This window comes from Hyperolius riggenbachi, chromosome 6, assembly GCF_040937935.1.
Source record: "Hyperolius riggenbachi isolate aHypRig1 chromosome 6, aHypRig1.pri, whole genome shotgun sequence".
Lineage (NCBI taxonomy): Eukaryota > Metazoa > Chordata > Amphibia > Anura > Hyperoliidae > Hyperolius > Hyperolius riggenbachi.
Genome location: NC_090651.1, coordinates 1,479,323 through 1,493,409, shown reverse-complemented (window position 1 = coordinate 1,493,409; position 14,087 = coordinate 1,479,323). Strand labels below are relative to the sequence as shown.

General features: G+C 52.1%; 1 protein-coding gene across 5 annotated transcripts in view; it reads left to right on the top strand.

Moving 5' to 3' along the window:
• Window positions 1–14,087, top strand: part of C6H1orf167 (chromosome 6 C1orf167 homolog) — a 185,829-nt gene that overhangs the window by 71,954 nt on the left and 99,788 nt on the right. The gene's annotated exons all lie outside the window — the stretch shown is intronic.

Below are 14,087 nucleotides of genomic sequence, written 5' to 3'. Positions count from 1 at the left end.
TAGTGCAGAGTGCAGCTCACAGGTTCCTGAGCCCTGTATAGTGCAGAGTGCAGAGTGCAGCTCACAGGTTCCTGAGCCCTGTATAGTGCAGTATAGTGCAGAGTGCAGCTCACAGGTTCCTGAGCCCTGTATAGTGCAGTATAGTGCAGAGTGCAGCTCACAGGTTCCTGAGCCCTGTATAGTGCAGTATAGTGCAGAGTGCAGCTCACAGCTTCCTGAGCCCTGTATAGTGCAGTATAGTGCAGAGTGCACCTCACAGCTTCCTGAGCCCTGTATAGTGCAGTATAGTGCAGAGTGCAGCTCACAGCTTCCTGAGCCCTGTATAGTGCAGTATAGTGCAGCTCACAGCTTCCTGAGCCCTGTATAGTGCAGTATAGTGCAGTATAGTGCAGCTCACAGGTTAGTGAGCCCTGTATAGTGCAGTATAGTGCAGCTCACAGGTTCCTGAGCCCTGTATAGTGCAGTATAGTGTAGAGTGCAGCTCACAGCTTCCTGAGCCCTGTATAGTGCAGTATAGTGCACCTCACAGCTTCCTGAGCCCTGTATAGTGCAGTATAGTGCAGAGTGCAGCTCACAGCTTCCTGAGCCCTGTATAGTGCAGTATAGTGCAGCTCACAGCTTCCTGAGCCCTGTATAGTGCAGTATAGTGCAGTATAGTGCAGCTCACAGGTTCCTGAGCCCTGTATAGTGCAGTATAGTGCAGCTCACAGGTTCCTGAGCCCTGTATAGTGCAGTATAGTGCAGAGTGCAGCTCACAGCTTCCTGAGCCCTGTATAGTGCAGTATAGTGCAGAGTGCAGCTCACAGGTTCCTGAGCCCTGTATGTTGCAGTATAGTGCAGCTCACAGGTTCCTGTGTCCTGTATAGTGCAGTATAGTGCAGTATAGTGCAGCTCACAGGTTCCTGAGCCCTGTATAGTGCAGTATAGTGCAGAGTGCAGCTCACAGGTTCCTGAGCCCTGTATAGTGCAGAGTGCAGCTCACAGCTTCCTGAGCCCTGTATAGTGCAGTATAGTGCAGCTCACAGCTTCCTGAGCCCTGTATAGTGCAGTATAGTGCAGAGTGCAGCTCACACCTTCCTGAGCCCTGTATAGTGCAGTATAGTGCAGAGTGCAGCTCACACCTTCCTGAGCCCTGTATAGTGCAGTATAGTGCAGAGTGCAGCTCACAGCTTCCTGAGCCCTGTATAGTGCAGTATAGTGCAGAGTGCAGCTCACAGCTTCCTGAGCCCTGTATAGTGCAGAGTGCAGCTCACAGGTTCCTGAGCCCTGTATAGTGCAGTATAGTGCAGCTCACAGGTTCCTGAGCCCTGTATAGTGCAGTCTAGTGCAGTATAGTGCAGCTCACAGCTTCCTGAGCCTTGTATAGTGCAGTATAGTGCAGAGTGCAGCTCACAGCTTCCTGAGCCCTGTATAGTGCAGTATAGTGCAGAGTGCAGCTCACACCTTCCTGAGCCCTGTATAGTGCAGTATAGTGCAGAGTGCAGCTCACACCTTCCTGGGCCCTGTATAGTGCAGTATAGAGCAGTATAGTGCAGAGTGCAGCTCACAGGTTCCTGAGCCCTGTATAGTGCAGAGTGCAGAGTGCAGCTCACAGGTTCCTGAGCCCTGTATAGTGCAGTAAAGTGCAGAGTGCAGCTCACAGGTTCCTGAGCCCTGTATAGTGCAGTATAGTGCAGAGTGCAGCTCACAGGTTCCTGAGCCCTGTATAGTGCAGTATAGTGCAGAGTGCAGCTCACAGCTTCCTGAGCCCTGTATAGTGCAGTATAGTGCAGAGTGCAGCTCACAGCTTCCTGAGCCCTGTATAGTGCAGTATAGTGCACCTCACAGCTTCCTGAGCCCTGTATAGTGCAGTATAGTGCAGAGTGCAGCTCACAGCTTCCTGAGCCCTGTATAGTGCAGTATAGTGCAGCTCACAGGTTCCTGAGCCCTGTATAGTGCAGTATAGTGCAGCTCACAGGTTCCTGAGCCCTGTATAGTGCAGTATAGTGCAGAGTGCAGCTCACAGCTTCCTGAGCCCTGTATAGTGCAGTATAGTGCAGAGTGCAGCTCACAGGTTCCTGAGCCCTGTATGTTGCAGTATAGTGCAGCTCACAGGTTCCTGAGTCCTGTATAGTGCAGTATAGTGCAGCTCACAGGTTCCTGAGCCCTGTATAGTGCAGTATAGTGCAGAGTGCAGCTCACAGGTTCCTGAGCCCTGTATAGTGCAGAGTGCAGCTCACAGCTTCCTGAGCCCTGTATAGTGCAGAGTGCAGCTCACAGCTTCCTGAGCCCTGTATAGTGCAGTATAGTGCAGCTCACAGCTTCCTGAGCCCTGTATAGTGCAGTATAGTGCAGAGTGCAGCTCACACCTTCCTGAGCCCTGTATAGTGCAGTATAGTGCAGAGTGCAGCTCACACCTTCCTGAGCCCTGTATAGTGCAGTATAGTGCAGAGTGCAGCTCACAGCTTCCTGAGCCCTGTATAGTGCAGAGTGCAGCTCACAGGTTCCTGAGCCCTGTATAGTGCAGTATAGTGCAGAGTGCAGCTCACACCTTCCTGAGCCCTGTATAGTGCAGTATAGTGCAGTATAGTGCAGCTCACAGGTTCCTGAGCCCTGTATAGTGCAGAGTGCAGCTCACAGCTTCCTGAGCCCTGTATTGTGCAGTATAGTGCAGAGTGCAGCTCACAGCTTCCTGAGCCCTGTATAGTGCAGTATAGTGCAGAGTGCAGCTCACACCTTCCTGAGCCCTGTATAGTGCAGTATAGTGCAGCTCACAGCTTCCTGAGCCCTGTATAGTGCAGTATAGTGCAGTGTGCAGCTCACTGCTTCCTGAGCCCTGTATAGTGCAGTATAGTGCAGCTCACAGCTTCCTGAGCCCTGTATAGTGCACTATAGTGCAGAGTGCAGCTCACAGCTTCCTGAGCCCTGTATAGTGCAGTATAGTGCAGAGTGCAGCTCACAGCTTCCTGAGCCCTGTATAGTGCAGTATAGTGCAGCTCACAGCTTCCTGAGCCCTGTATAGTGCAGAGTGCAGCTCACAGCTTCCTGTGCCCTGTATAGTGCAGTATAGTGCAGAGTGCAGCTCACACCTTCCTGAGCCCTGTATAGTGCAGTATAGTGCAGAGTGCAGCTCACAGGTTCCTGAGCCCTGTATAGTGCAGTATAGTGCAGAGTGCAGCTCACAGCTTCCTGAGCCCTGTATAGTGCAGTATAGTGCAGAGTGCAGCTCACACCTTCCTGAGCCCTGTATAGTGCAGTATAGTGCAGAGTGCAGCTCACAGCTTCCTGAGCCCTGTATAGTGCAGTATAGTGCAGAGTGCAGCTCACAGCTTCCTGAGCCCTGTATAGTGCAGAGTGCAGCTCACAGCTTCCTGAGCCCTGTATAGTGCAGAGTGCAGCTCACAGGTTCCTGAGCCCTGTATAGTGCAGTATAGTGCAGCTCACAGGTTCCTGAGCCCTGTATAGTGCAGTCTAGTGCAGTATAGTGCAGCTCACAGCTTCCTGAGCCTTGTATAGTGCAGTATAGTGCAGAGTGCAGCTCACAGCTTCCTGAGCCCTGTATAGTGCAGTATAGTGCAGAGTGCAGCTCACACCTTCCTGAGCCCTGTATAGTGCAGTATAGTGCAGAGTGCAGCTCACACCTTCCTGGGCCCTGTATAGTGCAGTATAGAGCAGTATAGTGCAGAGTGCAGCTCACAGGTTCCTGAGCCCTGTATAGTGCAGAGTGCAGAGTGCAGCTCACAGGTTCCTGAGCCCTGTATAGTGCAGTATAGTGCAGAGTGCAGCTCACAGGTTCCTGAGCCCTGTATAGTGCAGTATAGTGCAGAGTGCAGCTCACAGGTTCCTGAGCCCTGTATAGTGCAGTATAGTGCAGAGTGCAGCTCACAGCTTCCTGAGCCCTGTATAGTGCAGTATAGTGCAGAGTGCACCTCACAGCTTCCTGAGCCCTGTATAGTGCAGTATAGTGCAGAGTGCAGCTCACAGCTTCCTGAGCCCTGTATAGTGCAGTATAGTGCAGCTCACAGCTTCCTGAGCCCTGTATAGTGCAGTATAGTGCAGTATAGTGCAGCTCACAGGTTAGTGAGCCCTGTATAGTGCAGTATAGTGCAGCTCACAGGTTCCTGAGCCCTGTATAGTGCAGTATAGTGTAGAGTGCAGCTCACAGCTTCCTGAGCCCTGTATAGTGCAGTATAGTGCAGAGTGCAGCTCACAGGTTCCTGAGCCCTGTATGTTGCAGTATAGTGCAGCTCACAGGTTCCTGAGTCCTGTATAGTGCAGTATAGTGCAGCTCACAGGTTCCTGAGCCCTGTATAGTGCAGTATAGTGCAGAGTGCAGCTCACAGGTTCCTGAGCCCTGTATAGTGCAGAGTGCAGCTCACAGCTTCCTGAGCCCTGTATAGTGCAGTATAGTGCAGCTCACAGCTTCCTGAGCCCTGTATAGTGCAGTATAGTGCAGAGTGCAGCTCACACCTTCCTGAGCCCTGTATAGTGCAGTATAGTGCAGAGTGCAGCTCACACCTTCCTGAGCCCTGTATAGTGCAGTATAGTGCAGAGTGCAGCTCACAGCTTCCTGAGCCCTGTATAGTGCAGAGTGCAGCTCACAGGTTCCTGAGCCCTGTATAGTGCAGTATAGTGCAGCTCACAGCTTCCTGAGCCCTGTATAGTGCAGTATAGTGCAGTATAGTGCAGCTCACAGGTTCCTGAGCCCTGTATAGTGCAGAGTGCAGCTCACAGCTTCCTGAGCCCTGTATTGTGCAGTATAGTGCAGAGTGCAGCTCACAGCTTCCTGAGCCCTGTATAGTGCAGTATAGTGCAGAGTGCAGCTCACACCTTCCTGAGCCGTGTATAGTGCAGTATAGTGCAGCTCACAGCTTCCTGAGCCCTGTATAGTGCAGTATAGTGCAGAGTGCAGCTCACTGCTTCCTGAGCCCTGTATAGTGCAGTATAGTGCAGCTCACAGCTTCCTGAGCCCTGTATAGTGCAGTATAGTGCAGAGTGCAGCTCACAGCTTCCTGAGCCCTGTATAGTGCAGTATAGTGCAGAGTGCAGCTCACAGCTTCCTGAGCCCTGTATAGTGCAGTATAGTGCAGCTCACAGCTTCCTGAGCCCTGTATAGTGCAGAGTGCAGCTCACAGCTTCCTGAGCCCTGTATAGTGCAGTATAGTGCAGAGTGCAGCTCACACCTTCCTGAGCCCTGTATAGTGCAGTATAGTGCAGAGTGCAGCTCACAGGTTCCTGAGCCCTGTATAGTGCAGTATAGTGCAGAGTGCAGCTCACAGCTTCCTGAGCCCTGTATAGTGCAGTATAGTGCAGAGTGCAGCTCACACCTTCCTGAGCCCTGTATAGTGCAGTATAGTGCAGAGTGCAGCTCACAGCTTCCTGAGCCCTGTATAGTGCAGTATAGTGCAGAGTGCAGCTCACAGGTTCCTGAGCCCTGTATAGTGCAGTATAGTGCAGAGTGCAGCTCACAGCTTCCTGAGCCCTGTATAGTGCAGTATAGTGCAGAGTGCAGCTCACAGGTTCCTGAGCCCTGTATAGTGCAGTATAGTGCAGAGTGCAGCTCACAGCTTCCTGAGCCCTGTATAGTGCAGTATAGTGCAGAGTGCAGCTCACACCTTCCTGAGCCCTGTATAGTGCAGTATAGTGCAGAGTGCAGCTCACAGGCTCCTGAGCCCTGTATAGTGCAGTATAGTGCAGAGTGCAGCTCACAGGTTCCTGAGCCCTGTATAGTGCAGTATAATGCAGAGTGCAGCTCACACCTTCCTGAGCCCTGTATAGTGCAGTATAGTGCAGAGTGCAGCTCACACCTTCCTGAGCCCTGTATAGTGCAGTATAGTGCAGAGTGCAGCTCACACCTTCCTGAGCCCTGTATAGTGCAGCTCACAGGCTCCTGAGCCCTGTATAGTGCAGCTCACAAGTTCCTGAGCCCTGTATAGTGCAGTATAGTGCAGCTCACAGGTTCCTGAGCCCTGTATAGTGCAGAGTGCAGCTCACAGCTTCCTGAGCCCTGTATAGTGCAGTATAGTGCAGAGTGCAGCTCACAGCTTCCTGAGCCCTGTATAGTGCAGAGTGCAGCTCACACCTTCCTGACCCCTGTATAGTGCAGCTCACAGGTTCCTGAGCCCTGTATAGTGCAGTATAGTGCAGAGTGCAGCTCACAGCTTCCTGGGCCCTGTATAGTGCAGTATAGTGCAGAGTGCAGCTTACAGGTTCCTGAGCCCTGTATAGTGCAGTATAGTGCAGCTCGCAGGTTCCTGAGCCCTGTATAGTGCAGTATAGTGCAGAGTGCAGCTCACAGCTTCCTGAGCCCTGTATAGTGCAGTATAGTGCAGAGTGCAGCTCACAGCTTCCTGAGCCCTGTATAGTGCAGAGTGCAGCTCACAGCTTCCTGAGCCCTGTATAGTGCAGTATAGTGCAGAGTGCAGCTCACAGGTTCCTGAGCCCTGTATAGTGCAGTATAGTGCAGAGTGCAGCTCACAGCTTCCTGAGCCCTGTATAGTGCAGTATAGTGCAGAGTGCAGCTCACAGCTTCCTGAGCCCTGTATAGTGCAGTATAGTGCAGAGTGCAGCTCACAGCTTCCTGAGCCCTGTATAGTGCAGTATAGAGCAGAGTGCAGCTCACACCTTCCTGAGCCCTGTATAGTGCAGTATAGTGCAGAGTGCAGCTCACACCTTCCTGAGCCCTGTATAGTGCAGTATAGTGCAGAGTGCAGCTCACAGCTTCCTGAGCCCTGTATAGTGCAGAGTGCAGCTCACAGGTTCCTGAGCCCAGTATAGTGCAGAGTGCAGCTCACACCTTCCTGAGCCCTGTATAGTGCAGTATAGTGCAGAGTGCAGCTCACAGCTTCCTGAGCCCTGTATAGTGCAGTATAGTGCAGAGTGCAGCTCACAGGTTCCTGAGCCGTGTATAGTGCAGTATAGTGCAGAGTGCAGCTCACAGCTTCCTGAGCCCTGTATAGTGCAGTATAGTGCAGAGTGCAGCTCACAGCTTCCTGAGCCCTGTACAGTGCAGCCCACAGGTTCCTGAGCCCTGTATAGTGCAGTATAGTGCAGAGTGCAGCTCACAGCTTCCTGAGCCCTGTATAGTGCAGTATAGTGCACCTCACAGCTTCCTGAGCCCTGTATAGTGCAGTATAATGCAGAGTGCAGCTCACAGCTTCCTGAGCCCTGTATAGTGCAGTATAGTGCAGAGTGCAGCTCACAGCTTCCTGAGCCCTGTATAGTGCAGTATAGTGCACCTCACAGCTTCCTGAGCCCTGTATAGTGCAGTATAATGCAGAGTGCAGCTCACAGCTTCCTGAGCCCTGTATAGTGCAGTATAATGCAGAGTGCAGCTCACAGCTTCCTGAGCCCTGTATAGTGCAGTATAGTGCAGCTCACAGGTTCCTGAGCCCTGTATAGTGCAGTATAGTGCAGTATAGTGCAGCTCACAGGTTCCTGAGCCCTGTATAGTGCAGTATAGTGCAGCTCACAGGTTCCTGAGCCCTGTATAGTGCAGTATAGTGCAGAGTGCAGCTCACAGCTTCCTGAGCCCTGTATAGGGCAGTATAGTGCAGAGTGCAGCTCACAGGTTCCTGAGCCCTGTATAGTGCAGTATAGTGCAGCTCACAGGTTCCTGAGCCCTGTATAGTGCAGTATAGTGCAGAGTGCAGCTCACAGGTTCCTGAGCCCTGTATAGTGCAGTATAGTGCAGAGTGCAGCTCACAGTCTCCTGAGCCCTGTATAGTGCAGTATAGTGCAGAGTGCAGCTCACAGCTTCCTGAGCCCTGTATAGTGCAGTATAGTGCAGAGTGCAGCTCACAGGTTCCTGAGCCCTGTATAGTGCAGAGTGCAGCTCACAGCTTCCTGAGCCCTGTATAGTGCAGTATAGTGCAGTATAGTGCAGCTCATAGCTTCCTGAGCCCTGTATAGTGCAGTATAGTGCAGCTCACAGCTTCCTGAGCCCTGTATAGTGCAGTATAGTGCAGAGTGCAGCTCACACCTTCCTGAACCCTGTATAGTGCAGAGTGCAGCTCACACCTTCCTGAGCCCTGTATAGTGCAGTATAGTGCAGAGTGCAGCTCACAGCTTCCTGAGCCCTGTATAGTGCAGAGTGCAGCTCACAGGTTCCTGAGCCCTGTATAGTGCAGTATAGTGCAGAGTGCAGCTCACACCTTCCTGAGCCCTGTATAGTGCAGTATAGTGCAGCTCACAGGTTCCTGAGCCCTGTATAGTGCAGAGTGCAGCTCACAGCTTCCTGAGCCCTGTATTGTGCAGTATAGTGCAGAGTGCAGCTCACAGGTTCCTGAGCCCTGTATAGTGCAGTATAGTGCAGAGTGCAGCTCACAGCTTCCTGAGCCCTGTATAGTGCAGTATAGTGCAGCTCACAGCTTCCTGAGCCCTGTATAGTGCAGAGTGCAGCTCACAGCTTCCTGGGCCCTGTATAGTGCAGTATAGTGCAGAGTGCAGCTTACAGGTTCCTGAGCCCTGTATAGTGCAGTATAGTGCAGCTCGCAGGTTCCTGAGCCCTGTATAGTGCAGTATAGTGCAGAGTGCAGCTCACAGCTTCCTGAGCCCTGTATAGTGCAGTATAGTGCAGAGTGCAGCTCACAGCTTCCTGAGCCCTGTATAGTGCAGAGTGCAGCTCACAGCTTCCTGAGCCCTGTATAGTGCAGTATAGTGCAGAGTGCAGCTCACAGGTTCCTGAGCCCTGTATAGTGCAGTATAGTGCAGAGTGCAGCTCACAGCTTCCTGAGCCCTGTATAGTGCAGTATAGTGCAGAGTGCAGCTCACAGCTTCCTGAGCCCTGTATAGTGCAGTATAGTGCAGAGTGCAGCTCACAGCTTCCTGAGCCCTGTATAGTGCAGTATAGAGCAGAGTGCAGCTCACACCTTCCTGAGCCCTGTATAGTGCAGTATAGTGCAGAGTGCAGCTCACACCTTCCTGAGCCCTGTATAGTGCAGTATAGTGCAGAGTGCAGCTCACAGCTTCCTGAGCCCTGTATAGTGCAGAGTGCAGCTCACAGGTTCCTGAGCCCAGTATAGTGCAGAGTGCAGCTCACACCTTCCTGAGCCCTGTATAGTGCAGTATAGTGCAGAGTGCAGCTCACAGCTTCCTGAGCCCTGTATAGTGCAGTATAGTGCAGAGTGCAGCTCACAGGTTCCTGAGCCGTGTATAGTGCAGTATAGTGCAGAGTGCAGCTCACAGCTTCCTGAGCCCTGTATAGTGCAGTATAGTGCAGAGTGCAGCTCACAGCTTCCTGAGCCCTGTACAGTGCAGCCCACAGGTTCCTGAGCCCTGTATAGTGCAGTATAGTGCAGAGTGCAGCTCACAGCTTCCTGAGCCCTGTATAGTGCAGTATAGTGCACCTCACAGCTTCCTGAGCCCTGTATAGTGCAGTATAATGCAGAGTGCAGCTCACAGCTTCCTGAGCCCTGTATAGTGCAGTATAGTGCAGCTCACAGGTTCCTGAGCCCTGTATAGTGCAGTATAGTGCAGTATAGTGCAGCTCACAGGTTCCTGAGCCCTGTATAGTGCAGTATAGTGCAGCTCACAGGTTCCTGAGCCCTGTATAGTGCAGTATAGTGCAGAGTGCAGCTCACAGCTTCCTGAGCCCTGTATAGGGCAGTATAGTGCAGAGTGCAGCTCACAGGTTCCTGAGCCCTGTATAGTGCAGTATAGTGCAGCTCACAGGTTCCTGAGCCCTGTATAGTGCAGTATAGTGCAGAGTGCAGCTCACAGGTTCCTGAGCCCTGTATAGTGCAGTATAGTGCAGAGTGCAGCTCACAGTCTCCTGAGCCCTGTATAGTGCAGTATAGTGCAGAGTGCAGCTCACAGCTTCCTGAGCCCTGTATAGTGCAGTATAGTGCAGAGTGCAGCTCACAGGTTCCTGAGCCCTGTATAGTGCAGAGTGCAGCTCACAGCTTCCTGAGCCCTGTATAGTGCAGTATAGTGCAGTATAGTGCAGCTCATAGCTTCCTGAGCCCTGTATAGTGCAGTATAGTGCAGCTCACAGCTTCCTGAGCCCTGTATAGTGCAGTATAGTGCAGAGTGCAGCTCACACCTTCCTGAACCCTGTATAGTGCAGAGTGCAGCTCACACCTTCCTGAGCCCTGTATAGTGCAGTATAGTGCAGAGTGCAGCTCACAGCTTCCTGAGCCCTGTATAGTGCAGAGTGCAGCTCACAGGTTCCTGAGCCCTGTATAGTGCAGTATAGTGCAGAGTGCAGCTCACACCTTCCTGAGCCCTGTATAGTGCAGTATAGTGCAGCTCACAGGTTCCTGAGCCCTGTATAGTGCAGAGTGCAGCTCACAGCTTCCTGAGCCCTGTATTGTGCAGTATAGTGCAGAGTGCAGCTCACAGGTTCCTGAGCCCTGTATAGTGCAGTATAGTGCAGAGTGCAGCTCACAGCTTCCTGAGCCCTGTATAGTGCAGTATAGTGCAGAGTGCAGCTCACAGCTTCCTGAGCCCTGTATATTGCAGTATAGTGCAGAGTGCAGCTCACAGCTTCCTGAGCCCTGTATAGTGCAGTATAGTGCAGAGTGCAGCTTCCTGAGCCCTGTATAGTGCAGTATAGTGCAGCCCACAGCTTCCTGAGCCCTGTATATTGCAGTATAGTGCAGAGTGCAGCTCACAGCTTCCTGAGCCCTGTATAGTGCAGTATAGTGCAGAGTGCAGCTCACAGGTTCCTGAGCCCTGTATAGTGCAGTATAGTGCAGAGTGCAGCTCACAGGCTCCTGAGCCCTGTATAGTGCAGTATAGTGCAGAGTGCAGCTCACAGGTTCCTGAGCCCTGTATAGTGCAGTATAGTGCAGAGTGCAGCTCACACCTTCCTGAGCCCTGTATAGTGCAGTATAGTGCAGAGTGCAGCTCACAGCTTCCTGAGCCCTGTATAGTGCAGAGTGCAGCTCACAGCTTCCTGAGCCCTGTATAGTGCAGAGTGCAGCTCACAGGTTCCTGAGCCCTGTATAGTGCAGTATAGTGCAGAGTGCAGCTTACAGGTTCCTGAGCCCTGTATAGTGCAGTATAGTGCAGAGTGCAGCTCACACCTTCCTGTGCCCTGTATAGTGCAGTATAGTGCAGAGTGCAGCTCACAGCTTCCTGAGCCCTGTATAGTGCAGAGTGCAGCTCACAGCTTCCTGAGCCCTGTATAGTGCAGAGTGCAGCTCACAGCTTCCTGAGCCCTGTATAGTGCAGAGTGCAGCTCACAGCTTCCTGAGCCCTGTATAGTGCAGAGTGCAGCTCACAGCTTCCTGAGCCCTGTATAGTGCAGAGTGCAGCTCACAGCTTCCTGAGCCCTGTATAGTGCAGTATAGTGCAGAGTGCAGCTCACACCTTCCTGAGCCCTGTATAGTGCAGTATAGTGCAGAGTGCAGCTCACACCTTCCTGAGCCCTGTATAGTGCAGTATAGTGCAGTATAGTGCAGCTCACAGGTTCCTGAGCCCTGTATAGTGCAGAGTGCAGCTCACAGCTTCCTGAGCCCTGTATTGTGCAGTATAGTGCAGAGTGCAGCTCACTGCTTCCTGAGCCCTGTATAGTGCAGTATAGTGCAGCTCACAGCTTTCTGAGCCCTGTATAGTGCAGTATAGTGCATAGTGCAGCTCACAGCTTCCTGAGCCCTGTATAGTGCAGTATAGTGCAGAGTGCAGCTCACTGCTTCCTGAGCCCTGTATAGTGCAGTATAGTGCAGCTCACAGCTTCCTGAGCCCTGTATAGTGCAGTATAGTGCAGAGTGCAGCTCACAGCTTCCTGAGCCCTGTATAGTGCAGTATAGTGCAGAGTGCAGCTCACAGCTTCCTGAGCCCTGTATAGTGCAGTATAGTGCAGAGTGCAGCTCACAGCTTCCTGAGCCCTGTATAGTGCAGTATAGTGCAGAGTGCAGCTCACAGGTTCCTGAGCCCTGTATAGTGCAGTATAGTGCAGAGTGCAGCTCACAGGCTCCTGAGCCCTGTATAGTGCAGTATAGTGCAGAGTGCAGCTCACAGGTTCCTGAGCCCTGTATAGTGCAGAGTGCAGCTCACACCTTCCTGAGCCCTGTATAGTGCAGTATAGTGCAGAGTGCAGCTCACACCTTCCTGAGCCCTGTATAGTGCAGTATAGTGCAGTATAGTGCAGAGTGCAGCTCACAGCTTCCTGAGCCCTGTATAGTGCAGTATAGTGCAGAGTGCAGCTCACACCTTCCTGAGCCCTGTATAGTGCAGTATAGTGCAGAGTGCAGCTCACACCTTCCTGAGCCCTGTATAGTGCAGTATAGTGCAGTATAGTGCAGAGTGCAGCTCACAGCTTCCTGAGCCCTGTATAGTGCAGTATAGTGCAGTATAGTGCAGCTCACAGGTTCCTGAGCCCTGTATAGTGCAGAGTGCAGCTCACAGCTTCCTGAGCCCTGTATAGTGCAGTATAGAGCAGAGTGCAGCTCACAGCTTCCTGAGCCCTGTATTGTGCAGTATAGTGCAGAGTGCAGCTCACAGGTTCCTGAGCCCTATATAGTGCAGTATAGTGCAGAGTGCAGCTCACTGCTTCCTGAGCCCTGTATAGTGCAGTATAGTGCAGCTCACAGCTTCCTGAGCCCTGTATAGTGCAGTATAGTGCAGAGTGCAGCTCACAGCTTCCTGAGCCCTGTATAGTGCAGTATAGTGCAGAGTGCAGCTCACTGCTTCCTGAGCCCTGTATAGTGCAGTATAGTGCAGAGTGCACCTCACAGCTTCCTGAGCCCTGTATAGTGCAGTATAGTGCAGAGTGCAGCTCACAGGTTCCTGAGCCTTGTATAGTGCAGTATAGTGTAGAGTGCAGCTCACAGCTTCCTGAGCCCTGTATAGTGCAGTATAGTGCAGAGTGCAGCTCACAGGTTCCTGAGCCCTGTATAGTGCAGTATAGAGCAGAGTGCAGCTCACAGCTTCCTGAGCCCTGTATAGTGCAGTATAGAGCAGAGTGCAGCTCACACCTTCCTAAACCCTGTATAGTGCAGAGTGCAGCTCACAGCTTCCTGAGCCCTGTATAGTGCAGTATAGTGCAGAGTGCAGCTCACAGCTTCCTGAGCCCTGTATAGTGCAGTATAGAGCAGAGTGCAGCTCACACCTTCCTGAGCCCTGTATAGTGCAGTATAGTGCAGAGTGCAGCTCACAGCTTCCTGAGCCCTGTATAGTGCAGTATAGTGCAGAGTGCAGCTCACAGCTTCCTGAGCCCTGTATAGTGCAGTATAGTGCAGAGTGCAGCTCACAGCTTCCTGAGCCCTGTATAGTGCAGTATAGTGCAGAGTGCAGCTCACAGCTTCCTGAGCCCTGTATAGTGCAGAGTGCAACTCACAGCTTCCTGAGCCCTGTATAGTGCAGTATAGTGCAGAGTGCAGCTCACAGCTTCCTGAGCCCTGTATAGTGCAGTATAGTGCAGAGTGCAGCTCACAGCTTCCTGAGCCCTGTATAGTGCAGTATAGTGCAGAGTGCAGCTCACAGGTTCCTGAGCCCTGTATAGTGCAGTATAGTGCAGAGTGCAGCTCACAGCTTCCTGAGTCCTGTATAGTGCAGTATAGTGCAGAGTGCAGCTCACAGGTTCCTGAGCCCTGTATAGTGCAGTATAGTGCAGAGTGCAGCTCACAGGCTCCTGAGCCCTGTATAGTGCAGTATAGTGCAGAGTGCAGCTCACAGGTTCCTGAGCCCTGTATAGTGCAGAGTGCAGCTCACACCTTCCTGAGCCCTGTATAGTGCAGTATAGTGCAGAGTGCAGCTCACACCTTCCTTAGCCCTGTATAGTGCAGTATAGTGCAGAGTGCAGCTCACAGCTTCCTGAGCCCTGTATAGTGCAGAGTGCAGCTCACAGAGTCACAGGCATGGAAGCTGAACACTTCTGCAGCTGCTATTAGACACCTCATCTAGCAGAGGGATTTCTAAGAGGAGCAAAGGTGGGAGCCAGCAAGTGCCTCTGTAGCCTTGTGGGATATCCGGCCCTAGTCATACCTGACCTCGGAGCAGGAGACATCAGAGGCTAACATCTCCACCCATCTAGAGGGACATGAGTGCAGATAGATACACAGCAGCCAGGCAGCAAGCCCAGTTCATTGTCCTAAGTTAGCCGTACCATTCTCCTGACACCAGTGTGCAAATCAGGTGATCCCCTCCCCAGCCGTACCATTCTC